This window comes from Folsomia candida, unplaced genomic scaffold (genome assembly GCF_002217175.1).
Source record: "Folsomia candida strain VU population unplaced genomic scaffold, ASM221717v1 Fcan01_Sc007, whole genome shotgun sequence".
NCBI classification, from domain to species: domain Eukaryota; kingdom Metazoa; phylum Arthropoda; class Collembola; order Entomobryomorpha; family Isotomidae; genus Folsomia; species Folsomia candida.
This window is the reverse complement of record NW_019091199.1, coordinates 5,940,896-5,956,639: the sequence shown is the minus strand read 5'-3', so window position 1 is coordinate 5,956,639 and position 15,744 is coordinate 5,940,896. Positions and strand designations below refer to the sequence as shown.

General features: G+C 36.4%; 1 protein-coding gene across 1 annotated transcript in view; it reads left to right on the top strand.

Moving 5' to 3' along the window:
* The first annotated feature begins 2,231 nt into the window (after positions 1 to 2,231).
* LOC110852240 overlaps positions 2,232 to 15,744 on the top strand; it is a 29,096-nt gene continuing 15,583 nt past the window's right edge. The window contains exon 1 of the mRNA XM_022100252.2: positions 2,232 to 2,813. The gene's annotated coding sequence lies outside the window, so the exon portion shown is untranslated. The remainder of the gene's footprint in view (positions 2,814 to 15,744) is intronic.

The window sequence follows — 15,744 nt, the reverse complement described above, 5'->3', positions numbered from 1 at the left end:
ATTTCTTGTTTACAATTGTCGTAATCTTAAAAAATTGGCGATGCATTGCATTTCATACTCGATTTCATTATGAGACAAATTTTGGGAGAAATTGGTACTTACATTTTTAAAGAGTCAAGTACTCCCTTAATTAAGATTTGGATTTAGAGTTTCTAAAATCAGTGTTTGCACATAGTTTTAGATTCGGATTGAAAATTTCTGAAAACTATGTATGCGCGGCACCCATTTCACAATTATTTGTCCCAATTTAAAGCCCTTTCATCCATCCCTGAATAATTGGTCTGCATGGCATGACGGCTTTTAACCAGCACGAGGATTCCATTATAATTTCCTAAGCAGCATTCACTTTCCTTTAAATTCGTCGAAATCATGTCGATTCGCTTGTTTTTGACGTGTTAACATGTCGTCGTGGCCGGTCTCCTCTTTTACTACTTCAACTGGATGAAATAATATCAATGGTCGAAATTTAGGAGAAAAAGGTTGAAAAACAATTCAATTATTTACAGATTAAAGAATTGATGACTTTATTTCATTGAGAGCTGTCGATTGTTGATTAACAATTGTGGAAGGAGAAATTTTTTTCTTTTGCTTAACTTACCTACAGTTCTGCCCACTAAGCTTCAAAGAAGAAATAAGCGAAGCAGGACTAATTCTCTATTGAATTCGTGTTTTATAAATCTGCTCCTAGATACGTTTCAATTATTTAGTTGCACACGTTTACTTACATTAACATACAAAAGTAGCGTGATGTTTGTGCCTCATGTTTCGTATTTGGTACAAATAGATAAATAGTTAGGTGAAGGTTGTTGTTATACTTTGTTTTTCTAACATAATTTTGTACGAGAAGAATATCGCCAAATTTTATGAAATTTATAAAAACTCGACATATGTAGAATTTATCTACGTATTGTCGCAAATTGGGTTTGGGTCCGTCACATTTACTTATTGATGACATCCGGTCTGTCCGGGTGAAAGTGTTTCTTAACGTCACCACACAGTTATGCCCATTGTTTTTGTGTTTGTTTGTTGGCTATAATTGCGATACGATATGCATTGCTTTCCATAATTTAAATATTTTTATGTACATACACCCATCCAGGTGACTCATTCATTCATAAAAAATGCATAATGAACAATGCATCCATTTCTAAGAAGGAGTCTCTCATTCATATGTACATACATACGTATTTAAGCAGATGTATACGTACGTGAGGTCAGTAGTGGGTTTAAAATGAGATGAGAGATGCAACGTTTAAAAAATAACATCCTCTATAAAACTGCAGTCTCTGCCAAACTATAGACTTCCGTTAAGGTAAAAGACGACTTGATTATGCAGCGAGTAGTAAAACTGAAAACTACGAAAAAAGGAATTTGGGTGTGGGCGAGGTGTGGCGTGGTAGGATTTCTCGATTAGATCGTTAACGCCATTTCGCAGCAGGTTGTTGTGTATGTTAGTTTTCCTTGGTAAGGTCATGTTTTTCTAGTATATGACAAATATTGAGAGTGAATTAATTAGTAATTTAAGAACGACTTCACACTTTACTGATATTGCTTAAAATTTATCAATCTTAATCCTAACAAACGGGCAACCCACCATCAACCTTTTTATTTTTCTTGAAATATTCAAACATCCTGCAAAATTCCCAAACGGAATTAAAATTGTACATTAATTATGCGTATTAATTATAAATTTTTTCATAATCCCTACAAAATGCGTATCCTACTGCACCTTTGTTGAACGAATGAATCGACACCGTTATTCCCCAAATTTTCCTATACAAAATTCGCACACATACAATTTGTATCCCATAGTTTTTGTGTGTGGGGGAGGTGGACAAACCAACCACGCTTTTAAAAGGACATTGTCCACTCCATTTAATAATTAGCATCGCCATTGTAAGGGTGATCTTCTTCCTTAATCATACTCATACATCCACCTGTACGATCGTGACGTGCGTATCAGTATCCGCAAGTGCACAAATATGCATCATTCAAAGATAAATGACTTACATATGTACATCTTTACAAATGTATTCGGCATCATTTCACTACCAAGCAAAATACAATTACTGCATCATTATCATCCATCCATCCTCCTACCAAGAGATGCAATATGTACAACTTAACTAACTTTCCTACCATCACGCAGCCATATATAACTAACGGCATCTTAACACTTTTTGTTTATTTTTTTAATCTCTGCAACAACCGCGGTGCGTTATTCCTTCTGAGCAAATTAAGTAGCACTATCATCTTAAGAATTATTCGTCTAGGGCAAAATTCGTATGGTAAATAAATAAGACTACCTAAATTTTCACACGATCCTTACCCTGACACGAGCTTGCAAGTGAGTGATCTACTAAACCACTGCCCAACTATTACTCCTTTGTGATGATGTGATAAAGCAGATTTGAGTTATTAAGACCGTAATATTTTTCGTGAAGAGAGGATCCGTTTCAGACAATTCTACGTACACAGGCTTGGCTGCATTTTGCATGCAAAAATACTGTATGTAAGATACATGAACAAATTGTTTACATAGCTCGTGTATCTCGTAAGCTTTATTGCTAACTGACTGGACCGTTATCTGTTGTGAAAGTAAATTTAGGAAGCGAGTGTTCCGTGAAAGATTTAAAAAAGTGAGGTGAACTGACTGACGGACGAAAGAGAAATTGATGTTGGACCGGTATTTCTCAATTACAAATTCATACAAAATTTTGGTGAAGCCAGCTTGATTGAACCTGTTTTGTAAAGAAGAAGAATTGCAATAGTGGAGCGTCGCATTGGTTAAATTTGGAAAACTGGAAAATAAAGTAAGCAACTTTGTAGATGTGCTGTGTATTGTTCATTTAAAATTCCACATATTTTCCGAGTCGGAAATTCCGACCTGCCAAAATTCTACAATATTTATAAGCAGTGGCGGGTTTAGCCAGCTCGGGGCCCCTATGTGACTTTTTTGTGATGATTTATTCAATATAATTACAACGTGCAGACTTGGGCCTCTTCGACATTGACCTTTAATTTTAAATTGCTCAGCAAAAAAGAAACCTAGAGTTTTGCTTGAAGGCGCGTGTTTTCGCAATTTTCGTGGCGGAATTTTCAATTAAATTTCGGACAAACTAAGGATTTTTCAAAACCCTATTACTTTTCTTAGTTTCAGCCGATGTCACAAATTTAAAAACCAGCTTCCTGAAAATTGCCTACCTCAAATTAGGAAAATACACTTCTAAAAACGTGACATTTAAAATTTTCATCCATGTATTTGAAAATTTTAGCAAATGCAAAATACAGTAAAATAACTGAAAACCTTATAGATATTTTTGGTAAGGGAATTTTGTAAAGCTATGTAAGGCAATTCTGAGTAAACGTGTACTTTAATGTTTGAAATTTGTTTAAAATTTGAGATGCTGTAGCGGTTTTGAAAAGTCATGAACAACTCATAATCAGATGCTGAAAATCTATCAAAAATCCCTTCACGTTTGGCAATACTCGTATTCAATTAAATTCAAAATAAGGGTTCTCTCATTTATTTATGAGCGTGAATAACTTATAAGTTATTTCAGTGAAAATGCCCTGAGCATGCCTAAGTTAAGTTAGCAGGCATACGCAATTTTTCAACTGAATTAAATCATTAGTTCTAGCTTGACGGTGAAAATTACATTATTTGCCAAGAATTAATCTGACTTTCATTCGGCAAGACGGGAAGCCAAGAATTCGCAACCCGGATAACAGATTAAAGACTAGATTAAGAGAAATTTAATAATTTAAACAGAACTAATTCTTTTCTATTTGACCAAATAAGTATGCACAACAACATGAATCGCAAGAATACGTTAAAAATCGAGTATTTTGGCTAGCATGTCAAGGGGCCCCCACTTGTATTCAATATTATTTATCTGGCAAACATGCAGAAATTTGGCGGAATAACGTGCAAAAATGATTGGAACCCTTAAATAGTACCTTTTTCGTTTATGTCTACATTATCTACGTATGTATGTAGCTGCTGAACCACTTGTTCGTGGTTTCGCAAGCTACTTAGAACATGAGTAAATGCAACTAATTAATTCTTATATTTGCATTGCCGTAGTATCCATGAATTTAGTCTTAGAAATTCGCTTGCAATTCTTGTAACAAACGCATAGTCCCACTCGGGACTATGCGTGCTGGGCCCCGCTGCGTGAGGGTCCCTACGTCACAAATACCTCACCTCCCCGGTTTACCCAGCACTGCACCGGGATGACGCCAGGCTGGGGGCCCCCGCTCCGCGGGGGCCCCTAGGTGGCACCTATGCCACATACCCGGTTTACCCGCCACTGTTTATAAGCAGTAAATACATTATATAAACCTTTTTGCCACCAATGAACTCCAATCTTTACCATGTAACTTTCGAACATCATACATATTAACCTCACAATATTTGCATGATGATATAAAATTAATTAAAGCCTATTAATTAAAAAATATACTTAATTGCTCAAAATAATGCCCAAAATTACTTTTAATAATCTCCCCAATACCCACACACACTTGTGTTTCTCGTTTCTCGGCATATGCATGAATGTAGACCAGAGTCGGAATTTGACCTCATTTTAGATTTGGACATTCTCATTACAACAATGCCCACCGTCCATCTCACAAGCTTCGTCTCACCCAAACTAACCAATCTGAAAATGCAGGCATAACCAAGTATCTGTAAACCAAAATGAATGCAGAAAGATACGGCAGCTGCATATAGCAAGAAATTGGTGGTGGTAGTGCATCTCTCTCTCTATGCACATATATTAACGAAGAAGAGGAGGAAGGAAAGGGTGTTGGATTTGGATGCACATTTAGTTTAATGCTCAAGAAGAAGACGATGTTAATCATGTTGATGAGAGAGGAAGAAATGCTACACGTTGTTGGTTGACCCACTTTTCATCCTTCCTTGGCAGTGAAAGGATTCCCATTCTTCGTATGATGAGAGTTTTAAATTGTGCATGCATACACACATATTTTTACGATATAATGCAGCTCCACACGATTCGATGGTCAGGTGCAGGGCGATTTTTGGTAATGTCCAAAAAGGATTTTTCTTCATCTATCCATCCACTTTCATCGTGTGTGTATGTAGAAAATGCAAATAGTGCGGCTGCCTTAATTTGGTTGGTCACGTATTAATTGTCCATTCTCATTCCGTCATAATAATTCCTCTTGTTAGACGTTATTAAAGCGCTGCTTAAGAAAATGTCGGCTTTTTAGGGAGAGTATAAAGGCTTATCTACCAGGCATGGTTGTCTGTCTGTCTGTCTATCGATTACGCTCGTAAAACGTACAATCCAATGTATCGACTTGGAATTTTGCACATGCACATGTAGAATATGCAAAATTACGAATCAAGTTTTCAGATGAGCAAAATTTTTCGAAAAATATACAGTTTTTGTGGTCGTCAATTCTTGATAACAACTTAACTCGGGCTAAATAAAGCTGCACTTTTAGTTTTTTTAGTAGTAGCGTCCTGTTTAGATGGGGATCCATAAGTAAATATTCTGTTTAGGAAGGAAGGGTCGTGGTCGTCCTCGCAATAATAATTTTATTTTTAGAAAGACATAAAATCTGAAAAGGGAAATTGGTCTCGGGCATAAATAATAATAACCAGCGTGTACTTACGTTGGGATGACAGAACTAAGGCAGTGGACCACGCAAGACATGGATACGTAGACGCACAGGTACTTATTTAAGTACGCGTAGGTGAAGGATGGACAGGGTGAAGGGTACCAAACTCGAAGATATATTATTGCGATTAAGGTTTACCCAACGGGACCCGGAAGTTGGTCGGTCGGATATTTAATATTTATCTGGAGTTTTGGTGGTCTGGGACTTCTGCTTGTCATTTATTTTCATTTCAACCCTTCATTTTGCGGTGTGGATGTCGTGAGACGCTGACAATAACAAGGATATAAATTTAGCCTGGAATTGCGTATCTGTAACGGGATTCTGGTTAAACAAAGAGAATTCCTCCTTCCCTTGGTCGGAATCTTCTTAGTTTTACCTTCACCTCAACTACGTATTAAAAGTATGTTATTATCTAAGTTTGAGCTTATTTTAGCCCAACTACGAGTTTTTGGGGCTGAACTAATCCGCATGTAGAGTTAGGCATATTTTATGACGGGGTCAATTTGTTCTCAATTTGTATCCTTTTCTTCTTCTGGATATTTATGTGTAGAAAGTGATCCAATTATAAAATCCAGTCCAGTCCACAAATCATGCATATCTCTTAATCTCGTGTCAGTTACAGTATGTGAAGAAAGTGGTGGTGACGCAAAAAAAGTGCGTAATCTGTGACTCTCATCTCCAAGAAAGACTTGTTTTTCACACAATTGACACTTTTTATGACATGTTCATTGCCGAAAATGGAGCAGGTACATATGTTCAAATAATAATCGGCCATCTCTCTTTGTATGCATTCCATTCACATCTTTCTCTTCAGGTCGTCATCGCTCACTCCGCGTTTTGTTTTTCCATCTCGAAACATAGCGATTGCAAAGATTAGATTCGGAGAAGAAGAACAAGAAGAGTTGTTCTCTGCCAAGTTGACAGATGCAATTATCGCCCCCAAATTTTATTCGAGAACAAAGCCGACTTCCGCCAACCATGGCAAACTCGGCGTATCTGCTGCTGCTTTATTTTCATCCTCGCTCTTTTGGTCAGGGACGAAGTTGGCATAATTGTGTTTATGTTTTACATTTATGTTGCCCATTGTCCCGATGAAAAGCCTGTTGGTAACCAAACCACCAACTGGGAAAAGTCTCCTACTGGGAATAGCTCCATTAAAAAAAAGAAGTAGAGAATAAAGAAAGAGCTCGACTTCGTCATCGTGTGAGGTTAAAAACGAAACGAAATATACATTCAGGAAAAAACCACGGTTTAAACAAAATCTCGGTTTTATTTAAGAAATCAAATTATGCCGAGTGCATAATAACAAAAGTCTCATTTTCACCTAACGCCAAAACTTTTGTTGAAATTTGAACACTTCATTTGTAAAGTTTTATGTTTTTGGCGTCTCATTTTTCATAAAAAATGCAAGTCGATGCATTTACAGATGACATGATTGATATACATATTCACCTTATCAAGTAGTGCTTACTTATCTATCTCACTCCGTAACTATACCCTTGCTACCCTGTTATTACTGACATTATTACAACAATCACCCCCCATTCATCTTAATATTGAAGGATTATCATCATTATTACTCTTTATTTACGCGAGGTGAGTGAGTGAGTGAGAAATTAATAAGGAAAACCACACGAACTGACCAAGAAGACGAATAAAATAGTAATATCTCAGAGATGAGCTTGTTTCACGGACTGTTGGCCATTTTTTCTGCCTCCTACTTGAATTTTATTCCCCCAACTTTAGACCTTACTTACTACGAAGCACAGCTTAATAAATAATTGAGGGTAGCTGCAGCCCAGCCAGCGCAGCACCAGAAGTGAATGAGAATTGGGATAATTGGCGATATGATTATTTCAATTTTCAAACTCGACAACATTACATTTTACACCCTCATTGTTATTGAGTTGGCACAAGCAGGACTCATTTCATCACGATGATGATGCCGAACTATCTGTGAGGATGAAATGAAGATTCTTCGTCTTCTTTTTTTATTATAAGCAGACAAAAACAATTGAGTTCAGAATGCTATTTTACGTATGACGAAAATAATGTAGGATTTCCATTTCATCATCATTCAAATTTTTGAATGGGTTAATTTCATACTTTTACGCAGAGAAAATTGTATACATTACATTTTAATTTTGAAAGGAAAGAAATGTTGAAATGTCCCATATATTTACAATGTAAGACTTCTTTGTTTTAAATAAATTACAAAAAGTGAAATGTTTCACTCGGTAAAAAAAGTGAGGAGATATTTAGTTTATCAAGTTCAGTCCACGAACGACGCTTATTATTTATTCTAGAAAATTCAGTGGCCGCGGAAGCTGTGTGGGGACATTAGCATTGTGGGATAGGGGAGGTAGGGGTTTATATAACATGGGCAGATTATGGGGACATCGAACAACCGTGGGGACATTGTCCCTTTGTCCCCTCACCCTTCCGCGGCCACTGCAAGAAATTATACACCCTTCTTTTTTGTTTGATCAGCCAGCACCCTAAAAGAATTAAGAAGTGTGGGTCATCATGACGGAGGCGATTTATTACAAAAGTGTGTACCAATTCTGATCCCGATATTATCCATAATAATTTGAGAATGACACAAAAGTCTACTTGACGTGTAATTACCCCTCTTCTCCACCTCCTTTATCCCTCCTTCATATACATATTCTGCATAATAATGAAGACAGGAGAGAAATATGATGATCATGTTTAACGTCGTGGGGGAAAGAGGAAGGAGGTGCAATTGTCCGAGTGGATTTTGTTAATGATCACTCTCAAAAAGTGCTGTGATGAGATTTCATTGTTCAACTTTATGTTTCGATTGTCTGTGCAAAAATGAATTTTGTTCATGAATTCGGACACAGACGGGTGAAAATTGACTGAGTTTTGTAAAAATGACCTGAATTTTTGTCCAAAATTTTTTAGCAAATGTGCCAAATTATTTACGGAACAATTTCCTTTCTATCTACGTTGCAAACTAGAATATTACATTTACTCAAAATAATTTAAACGGCGTTAAACCATACAAATTCAACCATTCGCAATAAATAAATGGAAAATAACAATGATTGATTATTTTCCTTATCGGAAGACCATCGCTCCCGGTTGGACTTTGAAATACAATGTTGTCCGTCTTTTTTTCTGGCCGGGAGCAAATAAATACCGATAATCCGTCCAATCCATAAATCAATAATCAATCACTCAAACTTTATATGATTGAATGTCAGTCCATCTTTAAATTGAAAACTTTTTTCATTCGGACACAATTTACGACGTATTTATAATTAAAGATGCATGCACATTGACAATGCAAACAGAACCGGGAGGAGGTATTGAGGAACCATACACAGTAAAAATATGTATTTACAAGTCATAAGTATGTCATTAGCAGTGACCGCGGAAGCCGTAGGGACATGTGGAGACAGTAACATTGCAGGATAGAGGAGGGAGGGGTTTATATAACATGGGGGGATGATGGGGACACCGAGCAACCGTGAGGACATTGTCCCTCTGTCCCCACACTTCCGCGGCCACTGGTCTTTAGATGCATATTCCACTCCCAAAAGTCGGAAGCATCATTATCCACCCTTAGATAGGTACTTATCAATTGGTTACTCTCATCTCGATCTCATCAATTACACAGTTCAAACAATTAAAACCTATATAAACAAGGACATTTATACATGGATGAGTCCGTCTTCTGTCGGAATTCTACTTTATCTGTGTACATAAATACTTTTACTTGCCATCTTCTTACTTATCCTTAGAAGCTGTGTGCACTCGTTTAATTCATTTTCCATGTTTGCTCAACTTTTAAATATAAAACAAACAAAATATACGATGCGAACCGGTGTGGATTTGGATACAGATTTCGATTTCTCTTCAACCCATCAAACCCAATCTAACAAATGTCAATGTCAAATCAAACAAGGGAACGAGAAGTGAAGTTGAAGTGCGATTCTCACAATAAAGCCATTTGATACATACACAAGTCTTATTTTACCATTTCCCTTACGGAAAACAATCTGTCTCAACCATCCATTTATTCTCGTCATTGTTATATATTCATGGTGGATTCTGATAGCATGGTGGAGTAATGAACATCATGAATCAAAAAACAAAACATGTACAATTAAATGGCCCAATTTCCACCAACCAAAGAACAAAACTGTCCTGCGAGATAAGTTTCGGATAAGATTCTCGATTCAAAAGTGCAGGCATTATTTGTGTGTAGTCCTCTTTTTTAAAAGAAAAACTGCACATACATTTCAGTTTAAATAGCAACGGTGCACATTTAAAGGTTTCGTACAAAATGAGCACAATTTATCCCACTAAATTCCACATTTTTACTCGCTTACTTACAGTGGGTAAGTGAATGAATAATGTCTGTCTGTCTTGCTAATTGTGAATTAAAATTAAACTGTCACTCTCGTTCTCATTCGTTATTCTGTTCACACAATCGGTTCAATTTACATTTATACTCGATTTATCAGCAATTTAACTCGCGTCTCGAATTCATCCCTTCTTGGTTTTCTTCTGGCGATGAAAGTTTGTATTTTTCTCCTCTGTCGCATTCGTCAACTAAATAAATTCAAATTAAGACCTAGATCATGAACGTATCGTAGAATAATTTCTGAATGGGGGACAAGAATTATTTAGTAAAGTAGTGCTAATAATGGAAGAAGGGTGGAGGAGATCCACACCTCGTACTCTCACTTCGTCCTTTAAGAAGAAGAATTTTACAATGAACATGATTGTTCAACAGGTGCATCAATAACAGGATGATGACCATTTGTTACATGTTCATTGAGTCCTCACTAATTTTGCATTTTACCAAGATTTACGAAACCTAATGTGAACACGAACATAGGTATTTACTAACTCCTAGTACGTGCATATGTTCATGAATATGTACACATCTTTAATATTTTTTCTTTCTTAAAGTGTTTCTTACCCGTAATTTACAACCCTTTGAATTCTAATTCTTGATTGGAGACTGACACCCATACCCACATTTAAACAAAAATGTGCATGCATGAATAATAAATAAATAACTTTACCACCTGACGACTAACTAACACACGCCAAAAGAGACACGGTTAGTTAAGTGTATGTACATAAAATATGCGTAGTAAAAACAAAATTTGGCAGTATTTTTTATCATCAAGAAGTGAAATGAAATTATCCGATTTTTCGCCATCATCATTTCTTAATCTGCTCCAAATTTGCAAAATACAAATTTATCTCGGATAGTTTTACTCTCATTGCTAAAAAAGCTAAGCGTCTAATCTTGAATTTTTGGGGGTATTGTTGTCTGTACTAAAGGCTTCGTTTACGAGATTGGCAGGCAGGGTGAAACTTTCGTTGGACGGATTAAGCATGAATCTCACACAATAATACAATGAGTATTATTGAGTTCTTGTAGTGGAAAAGATTGCATATGGTCCTCACTCCCAGCCAGCATCCGCTCCACCTTTGCATTGTTGGCCTCGGTTCAGATTTACTTTTTAAAATTCGAAAGCAAACTGTACATTGGATGAGATGTTTTTTAACGGGGAGGAATTTTCAGGGGGAATATTTGACGGTATTTGCTTTGCAAATAGTGACACTACCAACTATTTAATAATAAGCCGTATTATTATGGGATGGCTCGCTTACTTGCTTACTATTTTTGGTCAGACGACAACTCTAAACATGAAATAAATTTGACAACAAAATTGCCTTTTTTACAAGAAGAATGGAGAAATTTTCAGGTTTTCAATCATTTGTTAGCGTTACTATTTTATTTGTGACATTTATTAAAAAGAGCAATTTATTGGGTTTACACTGTTTCAACAATGGTTGAATATTTATATCTATAAAAGTATGTACAACTGTCAGCACTCGTCTCTTTTTGGGTGTGAGATACATTAGGAAGATCGTTCGTAATAACACCGAAAAATTTCTCCTTCCTAATCCTTGGGCCAGATTTGTCAAGAAAAAATTGCTATTTTTATTATGTACGTGTACCAAAAAGTGTAATAATGTAGGCATAAATTAATTCGAGGAGAGAGATGAAAATGCAAATGTCCTCAAAATAAAAATAAAAAATGAGACCAATTTCCACACATTATCAAAATCCAAGGTTTGTTTTGTGCATGACGTTACATTCCTGCTCCCTTAAATTTCTTATTAATCCGCGTAATAAATAAGTAAATAATTCAGAAATTTAAATTTGGATTGGACACTTGAGTTAAGTTACAAATTAAATTTAACTTTCCCCTTTCCTACTCCATTGTCATCATCGCCATGTTTTATACTTTGTAATAAATGCATACAAGAGAAATAAATGGTAACAATGATAATTATTATTGTCCCCATCATGTGAATAGTACGCATATCTCTTTGTGCTGATGAGTACATGTTTACTAACACAAAAGTACATCCATTACACAAAATGAGTTTGAAAGTCAAAAAGTGTCCTTTTAAGAGAGCAATGTTTGGTGTGAATGTTACTAAATACGTGGTTTCGTGATGAGCTCGGATAATGGATGACAATAAGGAAAGAAGAACAGATAATGAATATTTAGTGTAACGAAGAAGAAGTGTTTTGTACACACTTTACATATATAGCTCTTGCCGTATCGGCATGTCATCTCTTTGTGAGAAATGAATATGCAAAAAAAAAATTAAATTTTACTTTTAAAGTGTTGACAATTAGGTATGTAAGTATGTGAAAACTGCCGGATGTTGGGATTCTTTTAGGGTTTGATCTTATCTTACTTATCTTGTTAGGTTAAAGTCCGTCTTGAAAAAAAAAATTTGACAAGTTTTCGCGACAAATTTGGAAATTTAAAATTTTGAAATGGTGCTAAATACTTTGGAGGTATATATATTGGAAGTTCTTGGTTATGTATTTGAACGCTATCATCGAGTTTCATTTTTTGCAGTGCACAATACCAAATGCAGTTTAAAACCAGTTTCATTCCAATATTCTCAACATCCTCGTTTGGGATGAGATAACTGGATTTTACGCAATTAGAAACAACAGGACTGACTCTGTGTCTCGTATAATTTTGAGATTGTCTTCGTCTTCTTGGGGTTAAGAGTTTGGGTTTGGCCAAACTAAGACAAAAGTAAAAGTGAATGAGTCAGTCAGGCTGCATACGTCAGTCAGTGCAAAAATGTACAAAATATTTAGCATGCATGGATAACTGCCTACCTACCTGACCGGATACGGATATTACGTACGTACGTCGTATTACGAAAAAAAGAATGAACGACCCCACTAAGTTTTTAGGTCAGCTTAAGTAAAAAAAAATCGAAATATTCAACATTTTGATTTAATTCGCACATAAAATTTTCACCGCTGATTGGATGACATTGATTCGTGTCGATTTCTTTAATTGTGAATTTACCACCGTTTTCTTTCTCCCCTTTAAATTGCAATCCACCTCTTTAAGAAACAATGAAGTGTCACTTATTCCAATTGTATTAACAACATCACGAATTTTCCCGTGCCCTCAAAAAAAAGAAATAATATTGATATTGGTAATTGGATTCGGGCAGTGAAATCGATACCTTGTCGACTCGACGACGATGGTTTTCATCTCATCTTCACTTCGATCGCAATTTTAATTCTTCGCCATTTAATCCGTTCCTCGCTGTGTCTTTATTATTCAGAAAACATTTCATACCACGATTTAAGCGTGAGTCACGTCTGAAATAAAGGGCTGATACATAAATAAATAATATTTTAAATTCGAGAGTGGAGAAGACAAGCAGTGGCCGCGGAAGCTGGGGGGACATTAACATTGTGGGATAGGGGAGGGAGGGGTTTACATAACATGGGAGACGATGGGGACATCGAATAACCGTGGGGACAATGTCCCCACCCTTCCGCGGCCACTGAGGCACAAGTACCGAGAAAATTGGGTGGTACCAATAAGTAAGTAATAAGTCGACTAGGTAAAAGTTGATCTAGTTTTCTTTTCTATTTTTAAATACAGATGAAAGAATTGGACCAATAAATTAAAATTATTTAGTCAACAATACGACATATTTTTTCACGTGGTGAATTTTAATTTTACTCTTGCAAATTTTTAGGCAAACTTTGTCCACAATTTTAATGCAGTAATTAAACATCAATTAATTTCCTCGCTCCACATATTCTAATCATGCCAAATGTATACCTTTTTAATTTGTCGTCTCGTCTTTTCTTTTCAAAATTCCAAAAAAATTTCGTTAGTAAATAATGAAAAATGTGCTCTACTTATTTTTACAAGTTGTTTTGCGTGCCTGCAATTAATGCGTGATTTGATTTGCTACTACTGCTGCTCACTCATTTACGAGTCGTTCCTTATCCGGGGTGATATTCTAATTAGTAAAAGTGCTTTCCTACATGTCTACCGACCGACTAATGTGGACTGATTTTTTGTCTCTTGTAGAGAAAAAATTGTGAAAATTAGTGTCATCTATAAATGCATGTGATTACAGTGACCGCGGAAGCTGTGGGGACATCTGGGGACATTAACATTGCAGGATAGGGGTTTAGATAACATGGGCAGATGATGGGGACATTGTCCTTTCGTCCCCACGCTTCCGCGGCCACTGCATCTGAAATTTTTAGTGTTACACATATGCACATAAACGTTACACACTTTTTGTAACAACGGGAAGAATAATATCATCATATCCTCCTCGCCCGATAATAACGAATGCACTCAGCTCATCGCCTTGCCTTGCCCATTTTAAAAATCCACTCAAAACTACGGCAAAATAATCATGTTCGACGAAATTTGTCTCAGTTTTGTCGTAGTAAAGTGATTTTTTTTGTGAGCAATTTATCGCAATGTGTACAGTATGTGGATCCATCCCACTTTTTTGTTAACATGATGATACATAATGTCAAGTTGTTATGTTATGTTATGTATATTATATTTCTACACAAAGTCTGCAATTGTCAGTCAGTAGTAACTTCTTCTTCTTCACGGGGAAACAGTTTAGTCCGCTTTTTGGAGTATAAAACCTCAAATAAAACATGACTTTTATACGTACACACTCCACTGATCTACATTTCGTCACACACACAAATCATAATACAGTAAGTACAGTATTGCGACTGATGTGATGTTGATTGTTGTGCAATAAATATTTTTGGGAAATCATCTCATCTTCCTTTTGGTCAAATTAAACAAAATAATGGATGGGTTGGTCTGATTTTTATACATAAATGATTTGTTACCACCTTGGGGTAGTTGCTCGTAAAGGGTACGTACGCACAGTGACCGCGGACAGAGGGACAATGTCCCCACGGTTGTTCGATGTCCCCATCATCTGCCATGTTATATAAACCCCTCCCTCCCCTATCCTACAATGTTAATGTCCCCACGGCTTCCGCGGCCACTGCGTACGTACGTAAATTAGGCCGATCTTCTTCTTCTCCTTCCTGATGTGGTAATCTGTCATCCAAAGATTTGTGCGATTCAAATATTCCATTGTAGAGTGACAAGTGGTGGCAAAAATTCCTTTAACCTTGATTAGTTTGCTACTACTACTGTCATGTCACCGAGTAAAAATGTGCATCTTTTGTGCACCTACATCTCATTACGTGTACACAGATTGAACACAAAATAAGTACGATGTAGCGATGTAGCTCGACAAGAAAAACAATTGAAATCTTGACATTGACAAAGCCTCCAGATTATTATAACACGTAGAACACGTCACACTCAAAGTTACCCACATTACGCTTTTTTCTGTACTACATTCAGATATTTACATCTCATCCGCATCCCATCCCACCTCAACGAAATACTTGTGAAGAAAGAAAGAATGGGATAATTTTTGCGGTTCATTTCGTTTCATATCTTCTTTAAGAAGTTGTACTTGACTTTAAATCTGTGTCTGTCTTAAATCGTACTTATTTAGCAAACACACATTTCTTAAATATGCGCATAAATGTAATTGTATAAGCAGCTCGGCGTCATTCTTCTACCGTAATAATAAATCCTGGCAGGGTTGATCCGCTTCCTAAAAAATCTACGAGATCCTCCTCCTCCTCCTCTGAACAGTGGCCGCGGAAGCTGTGGGTACCTCTGGGGACATTAA